Consider the following 18,952-nt stretch of genomic DNA (forward strand, 5'->3'; position numbering starts at 1 on the left):
CCTTCATTTTCATCCAAACAAGTTCTAGAAATATGTTCAATTCATAATCAAATAACTAATATATATATATATATATATTAAAGGATTTTGCTACTGCAGAACTCCACCGCTGCAGTAACAGCACTAAAAGAAGATGGAGATGACGAGTTCGTCAAGGCCTATGCCACTCATCTCAAACACTCTAGTCGGATCTCTCACCATGCATGAACACTTATTTTACATGTAGATACATATATTCGTTGAACCTGAAACTTTGTATTCTTTGGTTTCATTAATTCTTTGGGTCAGAAATGAAAGTGACCATTGTATTGAGTATTTGTAGTTAACCATTTGATCAAATACATATTGAAATTATTATACCGTGAGCATTTAAGTTAAGGGTCTAAGGATTTTTCAGTGTTCAATTTGAAAGATGGGTATTTTTTTTTTTTCTTGAGAGATTTCTGCTTGGTTGTGTATAGATGCAATTATGTAGATATCTCCAGCCTTGTTTACAAACTCTCTCTCTCTCCATAAACATATTCCTTGGTCCTGTCTAGATTCCTAGAAAAAGGAGGAAAAGATTAAAAAAAAAAAAAAAAATATCTAAGAAATTTGAATTTGGAGAAAGTCATGGTTTTGATGTGTTGAAGACCCACATTATTTGGGTTTACCTGATTCTGATGTGTATAATATAATATATAATTTTTTAATAATAAATAGGTTGCCACGGCATTTAAAATATGCCACATCAATGTTCCATTAGACACAGAAGCAAACAAATTAACGGAAGTTAACAAATTGATTAATGGCACTCATATTTAAAACTTCAGGGACCAAAAATGCACACGTGAAACTTTAGGGACCAAAAACGCTTAGCAAGTAAACTTTAAGGACTAACAATGTAATTTTGCCTGAATTTTACCTCTCACTTTCTAGTGGCCTTTGACTAACACGTGACAATATTAGTGGCTTTCCATGGGCTGGTTTTCTTTAATTATTTTACTCACAAGTGCGTGTAATAAGCTTGGGCCTCGGGGATAAATTTGGTGAGCTGGACATAAAAATTTCTGGTATTTTATCTCACGGTTAGTGGGTTGGAGTGATGGGCTTTGGGCTGTATTTGTTGTCTGAAAATTTGCTACTTACAACTTCTTAAAACAGACTGGGATTTTTCATTGCTTTTTTAAGAGTGTGAGTTGAACCTACCTGTGGCATTGGTATTGATGTTGAACCCTTTTATTTTTTGCAAACAACAAAGCAAAAATTTTTGGTGTGGATTTAACATAAAAACATGATCGTTAAGGAGTACTATCAGTGAACAAAATTCACATACTGGACTATGTACAATTTGTTTTATTGAGCATTTCGAAAAGACAACAACAAAAGTGGACGTGAAAAAAGAAGGGTTAGGATACTTTAATGATGTGCAAATAAGAAGTGAATGAATTTCTAACTATTTAATTTGGGAATGTAATAACAATAACAATGACAATAACAATAACCATAAGAGAAGAAGAAGTGTTTAAGTATTACAAGTTTACAATTATTTATATACTATCAGCTGCAATTGATTAATTGATTATGAGTTTGTTCCTATTAAGTTTTGTATCGGTAACAAAAAGTTTACTATCACACTATCATGACATAATGCTTGTGTGCAGTTGGTTTGGATTAGCCTTTTTGGTTAACTTATTAGAATATTTACATCTTTTTACTATCTTGCACAAAAACAAAAACAAAAACAAAAAAAATAAAAGACAAAAATCAAAAACAAATTGAGTAGAGAAAAGGGTCTGCCTCCACCAATTCATACATTGTAAACAAAGGTACCACAAAAATACAGAATATTGCTGATGAAACTAAGCTATGAATCTATATATTATTAAAAGTTAAAGCGTAGTATTTATTGCTACTGAGATCTTGTTGCGCCACCTCATTGCCACATCATTTGCCACATAATTATTATTCTTTTTTTTTCAAAAAAAAAATATAAATAAATTATTAACTTTACATATTCATCTTTGTCGGTTTTAAGACACACACACATATATCTTTTTTATTTCCAATTTTTCTATAATTTTTTTTGACATTCACTTTTTTTTTTTTTTATTAATATTTACTCTTTCTACTTCCCTTACCTTTCCATCTTCCCACTACCCTCTACTTTAATATCACTATCCATCTTTCCCTTCATCTTCATTTATTTGTCTCTTTTTATTCACTCTCTCTTACTATAAATTTGTCATTCTCTCTTCCATTTTTTGCATAGTTATCTCTCACAAGAAAGGTTATCTCTCTCTCTCTCTCTCAATGTTTTGGTGGATTTTTATTTTTATTGCATCTCCACTTTAAGTTGATAAATTTTTGTCTTTTTTAGAACTCTAATTTAGGTTGATACGATTTGGTTTTATGTTTTAAGTTATTATTATTATTATTATTATTATTTCACTTCGATCATTAAATTTTATCCAATTAAGTTATAAATAATTAAAGATAGTAGATAAAAATATAATAGCATTCCATTACATAGCATAAATTGGATAATTTAGTGTTTATTGTTATATATTTTAATTTTTCCTATTTTTTTCTTCTTCTCATCTTATTTTATTCAATATTCAAATTCAACCACATGCTCCTTATCATTAAATTATTGATATTTTCTATCTCTTTTTGTTTAAAAAAATAAAAAATGTAATATTTTACTTAAATTCAAATAAAAGAAAATTGTGCTTATCAAATTGTACTCATTTTTTTAACATTTACACTTTCTCCAACCTTTCTCATTCCCTTTATCTTTTCATCTCCCTAAACATTCTACCTTGATATCACTCTTCCTCTTTCCTTTTATCTTTCTTTATTTTCTTTCTTTTTATTATCATTCTTTTAGTATAAATTTGTCATTCACTTTTCTATTCTTTACATAATTTTCTCTCACAAAAAAATGGGTTATTTCCCACTCTTTCTCCCTCAAATTTTTGGTGGATTTTATTTTTGTTTTTCTTGCATCTCTATTTTAGCTTGATGACGTGTTGTATTCTTTAGAATTCTATTTTGGTTGATGAAATTTAGTTTTGTGTTTTAAGTTTTTATTTATTTATTTATTTTTTTATCACTTCAATTGTTAAATTAATGTTATCATATTGCATTATAAAGAATCAAAGATAGTATATAAGAATATACTATTATTATATTACATAGAATGATTTGGATAAGTTAGTGTTTACTGTTATATATTTTATTTTTATTTTTTTCTCATATAATTTTATTCAACATTTAAATTCAACCACATCCCCCACATATATCATTAAATTATTTATATTTCCTCTCCAATTTAATTTAAAAAAATTTAAAATATAATATTTTGCCTACTTAAATAAATAAAATTGTCCAAATTAAGTGAAGTAATGCTAAGGAAACACTCATTCTCACACCCAATGCATCAAAGGAAAAATGAAATACAAAACAAATCAAGTTAGAAACACTAAATTAAAAAAATAAAAAACTAATAATGCATATTTTTTGTCATGGAATCATCATCAAATTTTGGATAACGATAGGTTGCCAATGGAGAGAGAGAGATGGTAAAGAAAAAAAAAACAATACAAAGTAATAAAGAGTAGATAAAGAAAAAAAAAATCAAGCGTCAATTAGTAATCGTTGATTGGAAAACAAAGAGGTTGTAAGGATAAGTAAAAAATAAAATAGAGAACATTAAAAACTTTACAGTATAGTAAAATAAACGGTTAAATTCACTTAAAAAAATAAATCAATAATTAAATACAATCATAGTACTAAATTTAAATTTAAAACTAATCAAACTCTAACTATGGAAACCATATTAATCATAACCAAAAAAAAAAAAAAAAAAAAGATGTACTCTGGTAGTAGTAGAAATTACATAAGAAATAAAGTTAGAAGATTTTAAAATTTCTTTTTTGACCTTTCATTTAACCTTATTTATAATATATATATATATATATATATATATATATATATATATATATATATATATAATTTTCATACACTATTACTTTTGAAAATCTAATGAACAATGCTACCTCTCATTTAATGTCTTTGTTATGCAAATCATCAGTTAGTAAATATACGATAATGGTAAGAAGCGTTGCAAATGAGACCACTTAAAAAAAATATAAAATTAATTAGCTACTATCATTATGGAGTAGTGGTCTATAATTTTACGCATCTAAATAAATGGAATATATAGAGTTTTCTTAAAGGTATGTGTAAAGATTCACATTATATATATGTGTGTGTGCGTGTGTGTGTAAAGGTAAAAAAAAAAAAAAAAAAAGGAATATTTTAGGTTTATATTAACTTAAAAACTAATGAAAAACCAATGGTTAATAACTAAAATTACAGTATTAATAAAATATTTAATGAGATCATCTTGAAAAAAATTACACACACAGCGTGCAGGTATGCAACTAGTGATACATAACAAGAAGGTTCAAGAGCCATCAAATCAAGTGCCAAAAGTGACATGATAATATTTTTTTCCTTTCCATTTTATTAATTGAAAGCATATTTTCAACGTACACCTGAACTCGTTTAAAATGAGAGACACTACTAGTTTGAAGGGTTTATAACATCTCACTACCTCAAATACACAGAAATTCAAATAGATATTTCAATTATTCGAATAGATTGAGAAACAATATATACGTATACCCTTTCCAAAAGAGATCTTTTGAAGGTTGCAACTTTTAGGGTAGATATAAAACCATTCAACAATTAATGCTCTGAAAATAACAATATTAAGAAATCCCCAATTCTTGTACCACTCATTCATGCTCACAACTTCTTTGAAACCCATAAAAAATCCCCCACTTCCCTTCAGAATCAACTTTTTATGGAACTCAATCGAAAAGTAAATAAAAATAAAAATAAAAATTCAATCACTAACTACATTTTAAAGAAAAAAAAATAACAATTCAACAAAAGAGACAAAAAGACATGATCAATGAACCTAAGCAATTAACTACAATCAACACTATGATTGAATCCATGGAAGAAATTCAATCACTAACTACATTTTAAAGAAAAAATAACAATTCAACAATAGAGACAAAAAGACATGATCAATGAACCTAAGCAATTAACTACAATCAACACTATGATAGAATTCATGGAAGAATCACTATAGTCAAAGCTATATGTGAAAGGATTAAGAGTTTCAAAAACATATTAAGTTGAGTCATCTAGAGATGACTCAACTACGGTACTTGATCAACTTCAAAGAGAGAACTAGCAAATGCAAAGACAAATAGATTGTTGTCATTTAATGCCAAAAGTCAAGAAAACTTTTAAAGGGGAAGGTCCAAGAGAGAATTATGAGGTCCATTAACAAAATTGTAGACTTGGATGATGACAAATATTTTAGAATTTTCAAATTCAAGCAACTATAATTTCCAAAAATATTTACTACAAACTTTAGATGCTATTAAAACTATATGCCTATGTCTAAAAATTCATTGGATATGTTGCTAGATATGTTATAAGGGTTGTATAAAGCACGTCAATACATTGTTAGGTGGAGATTTGGCATTGGTGTTAACATTTAAAAAATAAATAAAAAATGTTACGGTTATGGTTATTTTTACAGGTTGTGAGTTTCTATCGGTTTTGTGGATATCGATTCTTTTGGCATTTGTGTCTCACTTACTAGAAACCTTGGAAGTTTTCTTGGAGAAATATGTTGTATGTGTTTGAAATGAATGACACTGGGGTGATGTGTGTGTGTGTCTTTTAATCTTTTTACTCACTCTTTTCTAAGGTTTTAGCAGTATTTGTGTCATTTTTAGCATTTTAGCTAGTGACATTTTAGATGATGAGCAATGTTATGCAGAGGGTGAGCAATGTCATTTCACTTGCATCTTTATAAGGTAAATTACAAAAAATACCCAATGCGGTTTGGGGATATCAACATTTTTTCCACCAATTTTCAATTGTCTAATTTAACAACCTCTTAACTTCTGGAACAAATTGAAACTGTTAGGGATTTCGTTGGACATATTTTGTAGTTTAAAATGCTGCTGATAGCAGATTCCCCTAATGTTGTTGGTAGAAAAGAACTCAAGCTCCTGTATACAGGAGCAATATTGTTTGGTGTCTTCCAAAAATATGAAAAGGTATTAACCATTTTTCCTTTATATTTTTATCAGTTTTAGACTAGTATGTAGTATCATTGAATTTGCTTAGTAATTATTATATATAATATCATCAGTTTTTTTGTTGCAACTACTGTTTTTGATTTGTGAATGTTATTTATCTACAACAATTTTCTTATTTTATTTGGTTCAAGATTAAAAATAAAAAATACTAATTATGGATCTGACATGGCATTTTTTAAATGCCAAATAAAATTTATTATTATTATTTTAATAGCCACATCAGTATTTAGTGTTTAATGGTGCCCTTCATCTGCCACATAAATTATTTCCGTTTGTGAGATAACAGTAAGGACCAAAACTAGAACACTTTTTGATTTTAGGAACTAAATGTGGTAAAATTAAAAAGTAGTGACCAAAATGGAATTCAAGTCAAAACATAGAGACCAAAAAATGTATTTTTACCTTGGTTTTAATGTCAACATAAAAAAATGTAAAAATTTAATTGTTATGGTTATTGTTATAGGTCGTGAGTTTTTACCAAACCCTTGGCATTTGACACCCACTTACTCGAACCCTTGGAAGTTTTATAGGCGAAATATGTGGTATGTGTTTGAAATGTGTGACACTAGGGTGATGTGTGTGTGAGTGAATATTTCACCTATTTTACTTATTCATTTTTCAGGTTTTAGCAGTATTTGGGTAATTTTTTGGCATTTTGGGGGTATTTTGTGTTAGAATAATGTGGCCCAACATGATATTTTATGATTTCTCTATTATCAATAATTTATTATTCAAAATTTCTTGTGAAATTTTGCAATATTTTTATGATGTAAAATATTGGTATAGTGAAATATGTCTAGATTTTGTAGACTAAGATTATGAGTCATTTCGTTATAGTCCTTGACTTGACCCATCATGATGTAGCCTATTCTTATAGGTACATTATTGGACCATGATGGAAAGGAGGTGCAAGTTAAAATTTCTTAGACTATGAAAGACAATAAAGGCTAGTCTTTCAATAGTTAGTGCATAATAATCTTGGTAGTCCTTCCATAATGAGATTCATGCATGTTAAGCATTGGCCTTAATAAATCTCTCATGTCATTACCAGTAACTTGCCACCTATAAGAGGTGTTGTCATTATAGTGATTCTGGATATGAAAGATAGATGAATCAATGTGTTAGTATGGAGTTACAAAGTAATGACACGTTAATGAACTTCTTCATTAATGAATCTAATTAATGAAGTTATCTATTAATGAATGTAACATATCTACTACATGAATTGTTATTATGATAGAAAGGATTTTATGGCTGGTCATGTCCTTTCTGAATATTATAAATATTATCAAGGCAACACTTGCAAATGGTGTGAGAAGAGAAAAGAAAGTTCTTGTTAATTCTAAATTTCAGGGGAGAGTGTCCAAATTTCTTGTGAGGTCCTTGAATGATATAATTTATAGTATGTAAATTTCTCACATCTTATTGTTGATTTTATTACATATGCACAAGATATAATTATTAATTGATAGATCTATTATATTTTTTTCTCTTGAATTAACCCAATTACCCAACTGCACAAAATTCACCACAAAAATTTGGCCAAACCCAAATCTAGTCATTAACCCATGGAAAGAAAAATGGAAAAAGTATTTTGTATAAAATGATACCACGTCATTCGTATCAAAATCTAATAAATGAGAGACATGTGTACAAAAATAACTATCCACTAATACATGTCTTTCAATTGTTAGTAAGTTAGTTATTTATTGTTGACATGTGGTCTCACACTTATTGCATTTTGATATTGCTGACATAGTAACATTTGATACCAAATACCTTTTCAAGAAAGATGAGGACGGAAAGGACAGGCGAAAGAAGATGGGTAAGATTTGGCCAATAAGCAAAAGGAAAAAGAAAATGAGAGAGAGATACATGCACCACAAACCCACAACATGATCAAATATAGCCACCAAATCACCAGCAACAACCCAGAAACTACTGCCACAACCTATTGCCAAAGCCAAAGTAGTTGGAATTGATTTTTACCCAAACCTAACTCACCCCATTTTTTTTACTCATGATATGTCGAATAGTACCCAAAGTTTCGGGTCAGTTCACCTTTGGGTTTGGCCATCCCTACTTGGAGGATCAGAAGTGCTGATGATAGTAAGTATGCCTGAGGTATTGAACGACCACATCCCATTTGAGGACGTGATATTAGTTGATTGTGCTGCTTGTGCTTGTTGCTTAGAACTCTTAAAGGAATTCTGGATTTGAATCATCTGCAGGGATTTGAATCATTAGCTACTGCTGCTACATCTGCTGTCGCAACTGTTCACGGAGGTTTCTTTGAAGACTATACCCGCTTGCAGAAGATGCAGAGGAGGTGGTGTTAGTTGTCTGGGCTGCTTGTGCTTGTTGCGTATTGCAGGACACCTGGGCTTGTGGCATCATTTGTATTAATAATGGCTGCAAGTGACTACCTTGTACTACCATCTGTCTTAAGGTAATAGTGCGGAATGTTTCATTAGATTCTGAACTAGTACTATCATCTGTCTCTGTCTCAGACTTGTAGGCAGGAAAGATTAGTGAGTTGGAAAGATTTGTTTTTCCATTAAGTGTTTGATTAGATTCTGAACTAGTATCAGACATGGTGGGTGGGAAGTGTAATGGAATGGAAAGAGCTGCTTGTCCATTAGGTGGTGGAAATACTTGTGGAAATGAGGAGGTTATGGAAGGATTTGGAATTGTTATTTCATAATTTTCGGAACTGTCTAGAGAACTAGTAGGTGGGAATAATGACACTATTGAATTGGAATGATGATTGAATCTTGGAGGTGTTTCCTTAGAATCTGAATTGGCATTAATGCCAGACTTGTCAGTAGGGAAGAGTGGTAAAACGGGAAGCTCTTTAGTGAAGTCTGGAATTGTATTTGTTCCATTCCATATCCGACCACGAGACTGGCTTAGCTGATGGGAAGAATGAGTGCTCGACTAGTGATGTACTAAGTTGTTGTAAGCAACAACTTCTACAACCAACGTAACAATAAAATTGCAATAATATAGTATTCAGTCACTAAAATTTTAATTTCTTTAACTCAAAATTCTTTGAAACTTAATTGGATCAACTTGGTGCTTCTCCATAATACCAATATTGACATAAGATTCTGGGAGCTTGACATAGCTGAATTGCGGGAGGGAGAGAAAGTTGCATATCAAAATGGTGTTGTTATTCATAATTTGATAGTTTGAGGAAGCAATTCAATGGAGGATACGCTTGAGGGTACTTTACTCTTACATTGTCCAAGAAGAAATAATTAAAAGAAAGAAGAGGAGTTCGTGGAATATTCCACTGCGGTGAAGAGTTTTTTAATAATTTGATTAAAAAGGAGAAATCTTTTTTTTTTTTTTTTTGATACAACATAGAATTCTACTCTAGCCTAATCTAAGTGTATATATGTGTGAAGCTCCCTCTTGGAGACTTGAACCCCGGCCCTTGCCCCCGCACACCCCACAAGCACTTATACTTGTGGAGTGACCATCGCACCAAGGGTGTGCGGTGGTGGAGAAATCTTTTAAACCTCGATTGTGGAAGATTACACATTCTTGCACGTCTTTTAGGTTATTTGATTATCTATTACAATTTTTCTATTAATAATTGAACAGATGCCATTAAAAGTTGGTGTCAAACTGTGAATATGTAAATATTCTAAGGGGGTGGTGCGGAGGATCTCATCTGAATTGATTCTTAAAGTATGGATAATATATTTAAGTATTTGGCGTCAACCTAAGTCCATTTAAGTTTCAAGTTTATTTGTTTCTCAAAAAAAAATAAAGTTTCAAATTTATTTTATTAAGGCTTTTCAGTCAACTTTTGTTAAAAATTATATAAAAAAATTTACAAAATATGTTTCAATAATTAATTATATTTTTTTAATTTAAAAAATCTGAAGAAAGAAAATAAAAATTTGGATACTTAATCTTAAGTTTAACAAAATTTGATGAAAATGCCTTAATTGAATAAACTTAATTGTAAATTGTGTTCTAGCCAGCCCAAGTCCAGTGAGTTAAGTGTCACTATTGTCACTCTTAAGTGGAAGGCCAAAAAAGGAAAAAAAAAAAAAAAAAAAAAAAAAAAAAAGGAAGAAAAAGAAAAAAAAAAAAAAGAAACTTGTGTTTTAGCTTGGGAAGAGGGTGTAACAAAGATGGTCTGCACTCTAATGGTGTCTCATGTCTAAATTCCAAATTAAGAGATTGGCCATTCAATACTACAAATTTTATGTCAAACGTTAATTGAACTGTTAAATTTATTTGGTGCCAATTTGCTTAATTATGCAACAATAAGAAGGTAAGCAATTTCGTTAGTGTTTTACAACAATTTGACCTTAAATTTCCTTCATGAAAAATATCCTAGACCTAGAACTAAACCTTTCTAAGTGTGATGAATAACATGATCATCCTACAAATGCCAATAAGCAGACAGCAGAGAATTAGCTTGACTAATAAACCTGATGAAAATTTTGAATAGCAACAAATAGATGTGCCTAAAAAGTCGTTTGTGATAGGCCAAGAATATATTGACTCCTTATGGTAAATTAACCAATTAATTAACCAAGTTAATTAATTAAGACAAATTAATATGCAATACACATGGTAGCACAAACAAATCACCAACTAAGTTAAATGCAGTGGAAAATAAAGTTGAAACGGTGATTGTTTAAGAATGGGGAAAACCTCCAAGGCAAAAACCCCCCTAGGTGAATTTAAGGTCACCACTCCTGAAAATCCACTATTATCAAACACAAGCAGTTAAAAGTAAAGGAATCCCAATACCTTATACTAGTCTATAGTTGAACCCTTACTCCAATACACAATTGGACTTGTAATGTAGTGAAAATCTCTTCTTTCAATGCACAGCTCCAAGTATGTGATCAACCAATCGATGCATGGATCCAAGTACATGACTAACACACCAACTTAAGAAGGATGTTGATTGCAAAGTTCTTCAGTTCATCCACACGATGAAGATCAAGAAGCTCCTTGGTCACAAAACCCTACTGCATACAAACGTAGCAGCTTCTTCAAGAGAAAGATGAAATAGGGTAAATTGTCTTCGGTCACAATATGCTTGCAACAACCTTTGCATCCAATTTCATCAAGTGAGACGGCCCTTAAAATAATCCTTAGATATGTTTAGGGTTATGAGAAAAGAAAACCTAAACACATACACATGGATATGCGTGAAATCAGATATGAAAAACTGATTTTCATAATTCTCAATAGATACAGTTGTCGAGCTTATTTGTTGAGCTTCATATTTTAAATCTCGATGGATACATCTGTCGAGCTTTAAAGAACAGCACTTATTCACTTGATTCTTGGACAGATTTGCATGGCCTCAATACTTGAACTTGAACTCTTGTTCCTTAAAGTATTAAACACATTCTAGATCTATCCAATTACAAGTATAGTGCGTTTTGTCAAAAAATTAGCCAATTCTAAATGACATATGTTCTTAACATGATCCACATATGTTCTAACAGTTTGTGTCCTCTTTGCACTACAACTCTCCAAGGTATTCTGGAAAGTTCTCTCGATTTGCTTTCTCCATCATTTGATTGATATACAATTTCAAGCAATCAAACTATCATGATGTTCGTCCACTTTGGAAAGAAAACGCTTCAAAGAAACAACCTCAAGCTCGAAACCATTTTGACCAAATTAACAAGTTTAAATCTTTTCTGACAAAACCAACTACATTTTACCGCTAATAGCAACACACATGTAAAATACAATAATAGATCCTGTTACTTAGAAAGCTTAACTAAACGACTTCCAGCTTTGGCCTTTTTCATCTTGTATTACATGTCGCTTTGTGCTGTAGAATAGAGGTTACTATTTAATTTTTGTATTTAATTTGTAATTTTCGTTATTTTAGGTTTAGAGTTATTATTTCCTTGTTTTTAAGTACTTTTAATGCCTTTTAGGTCAAACTTGGTTCCTATTATAGTTAGGTATTCATTAGAGTTATTTTAGAATATATTTTCTTGTCTGTCAAATTTTACAGAGCCTTTAAATAGGCCTTTAAGTCCATAACCTTTTTTTTAACCATTATATTCAATCAATAAAATTTCAGACTTTTTGTCTCTCGATTATCCCCACTTGCACTTTACATATGCAATTATTTTTGCTAAAAAAATGTGTTACTTTTTGTTTGCAAATACAAAATTTTTTTGCAGAAAAATGTGTTTCTTTTTTGTTTTATTTCATGGGGACATAATTGTAAATTTATACCAACTTCACTTTTTTTTTTTTTTTTTTTTTTTTTTTTTTGAGAAACCAGACCAAGCCTGGGAATTTTATTCAAAACCAAAATTAATGAACATTTCTAACCACCAAAGGGACAATGTCTTCAGGTAAATCTTCTAACCAAACCTGTAACCCAACACCAGAACTAGCTTTCTTAGCCAACGCATCAGCAACAGAGTTAAATACACAGCTAGTAAAAGAAAAATCAATAAATTGAAAACAGGTTGATTGGGACCGAATGTCATCAAGAATGTTTCCATAGCTGGCAAACTGGCCCATTCCATTCTTAAGTGCCTCAATAACAGTAACAGAGTCTCCTTCGACCACCACTTGAGTCAGTCCAATCTCCAGAGCAAACTGGACCACCCTCTAACATGGCTCTGCCTCCAGCTCTGCCACAGACTGCCTGAAAGGAACAGGCATGGTTAGCGCCCCAATCAGATCACCCCTGTTGTCGCGAACAATCACTCCCACCCCTGCCAGGTTTGAAGCTCGAAAGACCGCTGCATTAAAGTTGATTTTGTAAATGTTATATGATTTATATTTATATATATATATATATATATATGGCCATAACTTAGGTAAAATTTCTTAGGTACTATTATTTAGGTTCTCCTCTTAATTTTTTGACATCTGTCACTTAGCAAATGGATGTTAAAAGGCCCATCTCTTTTTGTTTTCTTCCGTCAATTTTTTGTTTTTTGTTTATTTTTTGTTTCCTGACCTGTGATTGTAAGAAAGCACAATGCAGAAGCTTTCTTCAGTTCAGATCTGAGAAGGTTTCTTTAGTTCAGATCTTTATGGGTTAACCAGCAATCACCACTCTCTTTCTCGCTCTATAAATTTTCCCTCTAGTTGTTTCTTTCTTTTTCTTTTTTGCAAGAAAAATTACACATTTGGCTCCTTACTCTTCAAATCTGTCTTTTGGTTTTACCTTTGAAGGTGAGACTACTCCTCCTCACCTCTCTAAGCTCCACCACATTTCCATAGACTCTTCTCTCTCTTCTCTCTCTCTCTCTCTCTCTCTCTCTCTCTTATGCACTATCAACCTAAATCGGTGGCGGTTGTGCTAGTTTCCCTCTAGTTGTTTCTTTCTTTTTCTTTTTTGCAAGAAAAATTACACATTTGGCTCCTTACTCTTCAAATCTATCTTTTGGTTTTACCTTTGAAGGTGAGACTCCTTCTCCTCACCTCTCTAAGCTCCACCACATTGCCATAGACTCTTCTCTCTCTCTCTCTCTCTCTCTCTCTCTCTCTCTCTCTCATGCACCGATCAACCTAAATCGGTGGTGGTTGTGCTAGTTTGGCAACACAATCTGGTGGTTATAGAACGCCAATGATGGCAGATTTGGATTTGGGTGGTTGTAACTAGTCATTGTGGTGGTGGATTTGGGTGTTGAAGGTTGATTTTGTGGGTTTGTGTTGATATTTATATTGATTTTGGTGGTGGGTGTGGTGGTTGCTTGGTTGTGGTAATCAAAATATGGTTCAAAATTCCACTTGGCTCCTAGGGAAAAAAGAAGCAAGGGAAGAAAGAAAAGAAGAGGAGGAAATTACTATGGAGGATTGTAGTTTAAAATGAAGCCAAATTTAATGGATCTGGTTTTCTCGCACGCTAGGAACGGAAAAAAAAAATGTAAAAAAAAAAATAAATAAGAGAGATAAGATAACATCTGTTTGCTTAGTTTGCTAAGTGACAAATGTCAAAAAATTCAGAGGGGAAACTAAGTAACAGTACCTAAGGCCAAAAGTTCCACCACTTCTTCGATTCTCTCACATCCAAAAGTCTACACATGTAACCAAAAGTTAGGAAATGCGAAAGGATAAATTACAATTGTATAGTCTTGTAAAAACTTTTTGACTATTACTTATGATGTATTGAATTTATCTTCTGGTGAGCATCATGGATCATATGACTCATGAAAAAGATAAATTCAGTACATTATAAGTCATATTACTCATGGTGTAACTTTATTAAGATAAATTCAGTATGAAAAAGATAAATTCACTACATCATGGATCATGGGTGTAACTTTATTAAGAATAAGATAAATTTGAGTCATCTCTCTCTGTTGACCGTTTTAGTTTAGTCATTGGAAAAGAATATTTTGGTACTGGTGTATCGTTTCAAGATTACTATTTTATAGATTTTATATATGTGTATATATAAAACAGTATAAAATGGCAAGAATTTTATTTAAATTGATTTCCATTCCAAACATGAAATTCTAAATTGTTAGTTTTCAACAAAACGAATCCTAATAAGCAACTCCACCATCTAAATATCTAGAGCAAACTGGATCTTTTAGTTGAAATGTCAACGGACCCAAAGCAGTCAATTTGAAGTATAGGGCTTTTTTATAAATGTAATGGCCAAGTTGATAGTAGATTTATTTGGCACAAGTTCTAGTTCTTCTAGGAGTACTGGGCCTCATATTTTGTCACAACTTACGTAATTGTCAACTTTTGTTGAATTATATTGCTTACACGTAAGTCCACCACTGATACTTAGTGAAAAGTAATCCTAATCATTGCTTAGCATGTAGTCACCATCTAAGTAAGTTTTTTGGTTCCTTATATTTTGTAGCTCTAGCTTTTCTTATGTGTATTGGGGTGAGAGAGGGGGATATGCACCAAAACAATACTAATCTATAAATACTATATAACTGAAGCCTCGGACTTTTTGTTGACCTCTTAAGAGCTTACCACATAAGCTTTGGAAGCCTCACAATTTCCACTTATTTTTAAAAACAATATTATTTTATTTTTTAACTATAACCTTTGAAGAACAAAAAAAAAAAAAAAAAAAAAATTAACTACTACCAAACGATCTACACGCAGTAAACCTCCTTCTTTCCCACACTAGTCTCCTTCATACAATCACTCCTCTCTTCACACTGCCCCTATCTATTTCTCTCTTTTGTTCTATCATGGCTCAAACATAAAGTGTTCTTTAAAAAAAAAAAAAAATTACCATGGAAACCTGAAGACGTGAGTCATAAGTACAAAAACTACCATGGAATATGTTAGGACATATGTGACTCATATTAAGAACATATGTCATTTAGAATTGGCTAATCCTTTGACAAAATGCACTTTACTTGTAATTGGGTAGATTTAGGATGGGTTTAGTATTTCAAGAAACATGTTGTTCAAGCCAAGTAATAAAGCCATGAAGATGGACCAAGAAACAAGTGAAGAAAAGCTGTTCATTAAAGCTGGACAGATTCTCGATAGCTGCTCGACAGATATATCTATCGAGATCTCGACAAATATCTCGACAGTTGTATCTATTGAAAATTACGAAATCATAATTTCCAAATTTGATTTTTGGCCCATGCTGACTTGTATGTGTAGGGTTTCTTTTCTCACAATCCTAGACATATAAGGCTTACTTTAAAGGTCATCACACATGACAATACAAGAAGAACACATGCAAAAAGTGATCGAGTGCCTTATTCTCTCTAAAAAAAGCTACTGCGTCTTTGCACATTAGGGTTTTGTAACCAAGTGCTTCTTGATCTTCATTGTTGATGAAGTGAAGAACTTTGCAGCCAACAACATCTTCAAGTTGCTGGAGTTAGTCACATATTGGGAGTCGTGCATCATTGTTTAGTCACATACTTGGATCCGTGCAAAAGGGTGGCGTTCATATATTGAAGAGTTCAAAGGTTCTGAAGCGGTAGAAAGTTTCTGCTGTGAGTTCATCTACGGGGATTGTAGAGTCTAGGGACAAAGGTTTTGTACTAGATCTGAAACTTCTCTTTACTATAGTGGATTGCTTTGCAGAAAGGTTTCCCCCCAAGTTTTTTTACTGTGAAACTAATTTGTTTCATTGGTTTTCCTAGGTCATCATATGTTGTCTTATTTACTATTCCGCTGTGCATGATATTGACATGATATTGATGTTTGTTTGTTTTAACAAAGTTTATTCATAATAAATCTAATTAACAACTTGGGCTTAAATATTGTTAATTCTATCAACCGGGGTCTAAATTTCCCAACAAGTGGTATCAAAGCGGGTACACTTTGATTGGATTAATTTCTTGAGTGTGATCCTTGACCCCCGTTGTCATGGATCATGGACAATCTCTTTTGATTCCTCCTTTATTTGATGGCACTAATTATGCATACTAGAAAGTTTGTATGAAAGTTTTTTTGCAAGCTCTAGGTGAAAAAGTATGGCAAGCTATTGAAATTGGCTTAATTAAGCCAAAGGAAGCGCTGGTGGATTGGGATGAAGCAACAATCATAGCGGAAAATTTCAACAGTAGGGCCTTGAATGCTTTGTTTTGTTGGGTGACCAATGAGGAATTCAAGAAAATATCATCCACGAAAGTTGCCAAGGAAGCATGGATTATTCTTGAGACCACCTATGAAGGTACCAAGGCAGTAATGACTGTGAAGCTTTAAAGACTCACTAGTAGTTTTGAAGAAATAAGGATGGAGGATGATGAGACATTTGATGAGTTCTATGCTAAACTCAAGGATATTGTGAATTCTGCCTTCAACCTTGGAGAATTTATAGCAAAATCCAAAATTGTTAGGAAAATCTTTAGATCCTTACCTAAAAGATTCCATGCCAAGATTACTGTCATTGAAGAAATGAAGGACATTGATCAAATTCCTTTGACTAAGCTTGTAGGGAACCTTCAAACCTATGAGATGTGATTAGGTTTAATGGGAAAAGGTGGAAAGAGTAGAAACTTGGCTCTTAAGGGTATAGAGGAAGAGATTGATGACTCTGAAGATGAAGATGAAAGCAAATATGAAGATGATGATGAGGATGAGGATCTAGCCTTCATAGCTAATGAGATTATCAAGCTTCTTCATCCAGTGCCATAAGTGCAAAAGTTTTGGTCATATTAGGATAGAGTGCCTAAACTATCTTATGAAGGAAAAATCCAAGAATTCAAAAGGTAAAGGGTTGGTTGCTACCTGGAATGATACTGAGAATAACTCTTCTGATGAGTATGTGGATGAATGTGGTCACTTTATGGCTTTTGCTGCCACAACTGACAAGGTGATTGTGGAGAGTGCTAGTGATAGTGAGGATTCTTCTGGTGATGAAGTACCCAAGAATTTGACCCTTCAAGAAGCCTATGATAAGCTATGCACTGAATTCATAAAATCTGAAAAGACTTCTCATCTTTGTAGAAAAGAGCTTAATGAGATAAAAACTGAAAAAGCTGATCTATTAGTCAAACTAGATGAAGAGACTACAAGGTTAGTTGAGACTCTTGTTGTAGAGAACACCTCATTAGAGGAAAAGGTCAAGAATCTTGAGGTTGAGCTTAGTCAAGCTAGAACTTAAATAGAGAGGATGTCTAATGCAAAGCTTGATGAGGTATTGAGTGCTCAAAAGCCCAGTTATAATAAGACTGGCTTAGGATATGCTGTTTTCTCCGGCCCCTCCTCTTCCACGGCTTCTAGATCAAGGACTGTCTTTGTGCCCCAATCTGAGAAAGGTGATAAAGGTATGAAATCTAAAACTGATTTTGCTAATTCTAAATCATTTGTTAGACCTCATGTTTGTCACCATTGTGGTGTTTATGGACACATTCATCCTAATTGCTTTAAGTTGTATCCTCAAAAGCAAGTGTCCAAACGGTCACATGTTTCCTCTCAAGGACCTACACCTTTGTTTGGAGAGTTATTAAAAGTCTTGAGCTTTTTAACTCAATTTCAAGAGAATCCTAAATTCTTCTATGTCCTTTAGTAGACATACTAGGACACGTGCCTTTTCATCTTCACGGCCAAAAACTCGTGCTTTATGGGTGAGAAATGAGCCTAAGACTTAATTGTCTTTTCTGTTTGTCCTCTACTTTAATTCTTTCTATCTAAAGTAGGACTCTCTTTACTTGATTTCTTATCTGCTTTTGGAATCATGCTTTCATGCATTTGCACTTTTCTTTCATGCTTTCATATATTTGTCTATTTTTGTTTGGTTGTTTAGTCTTTATTTTGTTTGTTTTTCAAAAAAATAAAAAATAAAAAATACAAAAACAGTGTGTGTTTGTGTATATTGGTAATTGTGTACCTTGGATGGCCATTGAAATAAAGTTTTCTAAACTTTGTATCTTTTGTAGCTTAGATGAGTATCTCTATGCACAACTAAGTAAGTGAGCTTTATGGCTCGTGTTTGTGATGAATAAGATTAAGTAATCTCTTGTACTTAACACTCATACTACTCTTTTTGACGGGAATGACTAAAAAACCCTAAGAGAAAGGCATAAATAACCATCTCACCACTGTTGCCTGCCAAACATGGAATGAAATCTGTATGCTTCGGCGTAGCAAAAGTGCAATGTCAAAAGCTTAACATCATTGGGCATTTCTTTTCTCTCTCTAATATGCCCATGAATGATATGCTTAACAAAAGAAAAAATATGCAAAGAAAAATAAAAGCAAAAAGAATCAAAATGCTTTATATATGATTGCAAGCGTGTCTTCTAGAAGATGTGGGAGTTACAGGATATACCTCGAAGGTGATAGTCCCCATCAAGCAGTTATGATTGTGTGTGAGT

Source organism: Quercus robur, chromosome 4, assembly GCF_932294415.1.
Source record: "Quercus robur chromosome 4, dhQueRobu3.1, whole genome shotgun sequence".
Lineage (NCBI taxonomy): Eukaryota > Viridiplantae > Streptophyta > Magnoliopsida > Fagales > Fagaceae > Quercus > Quercus robur.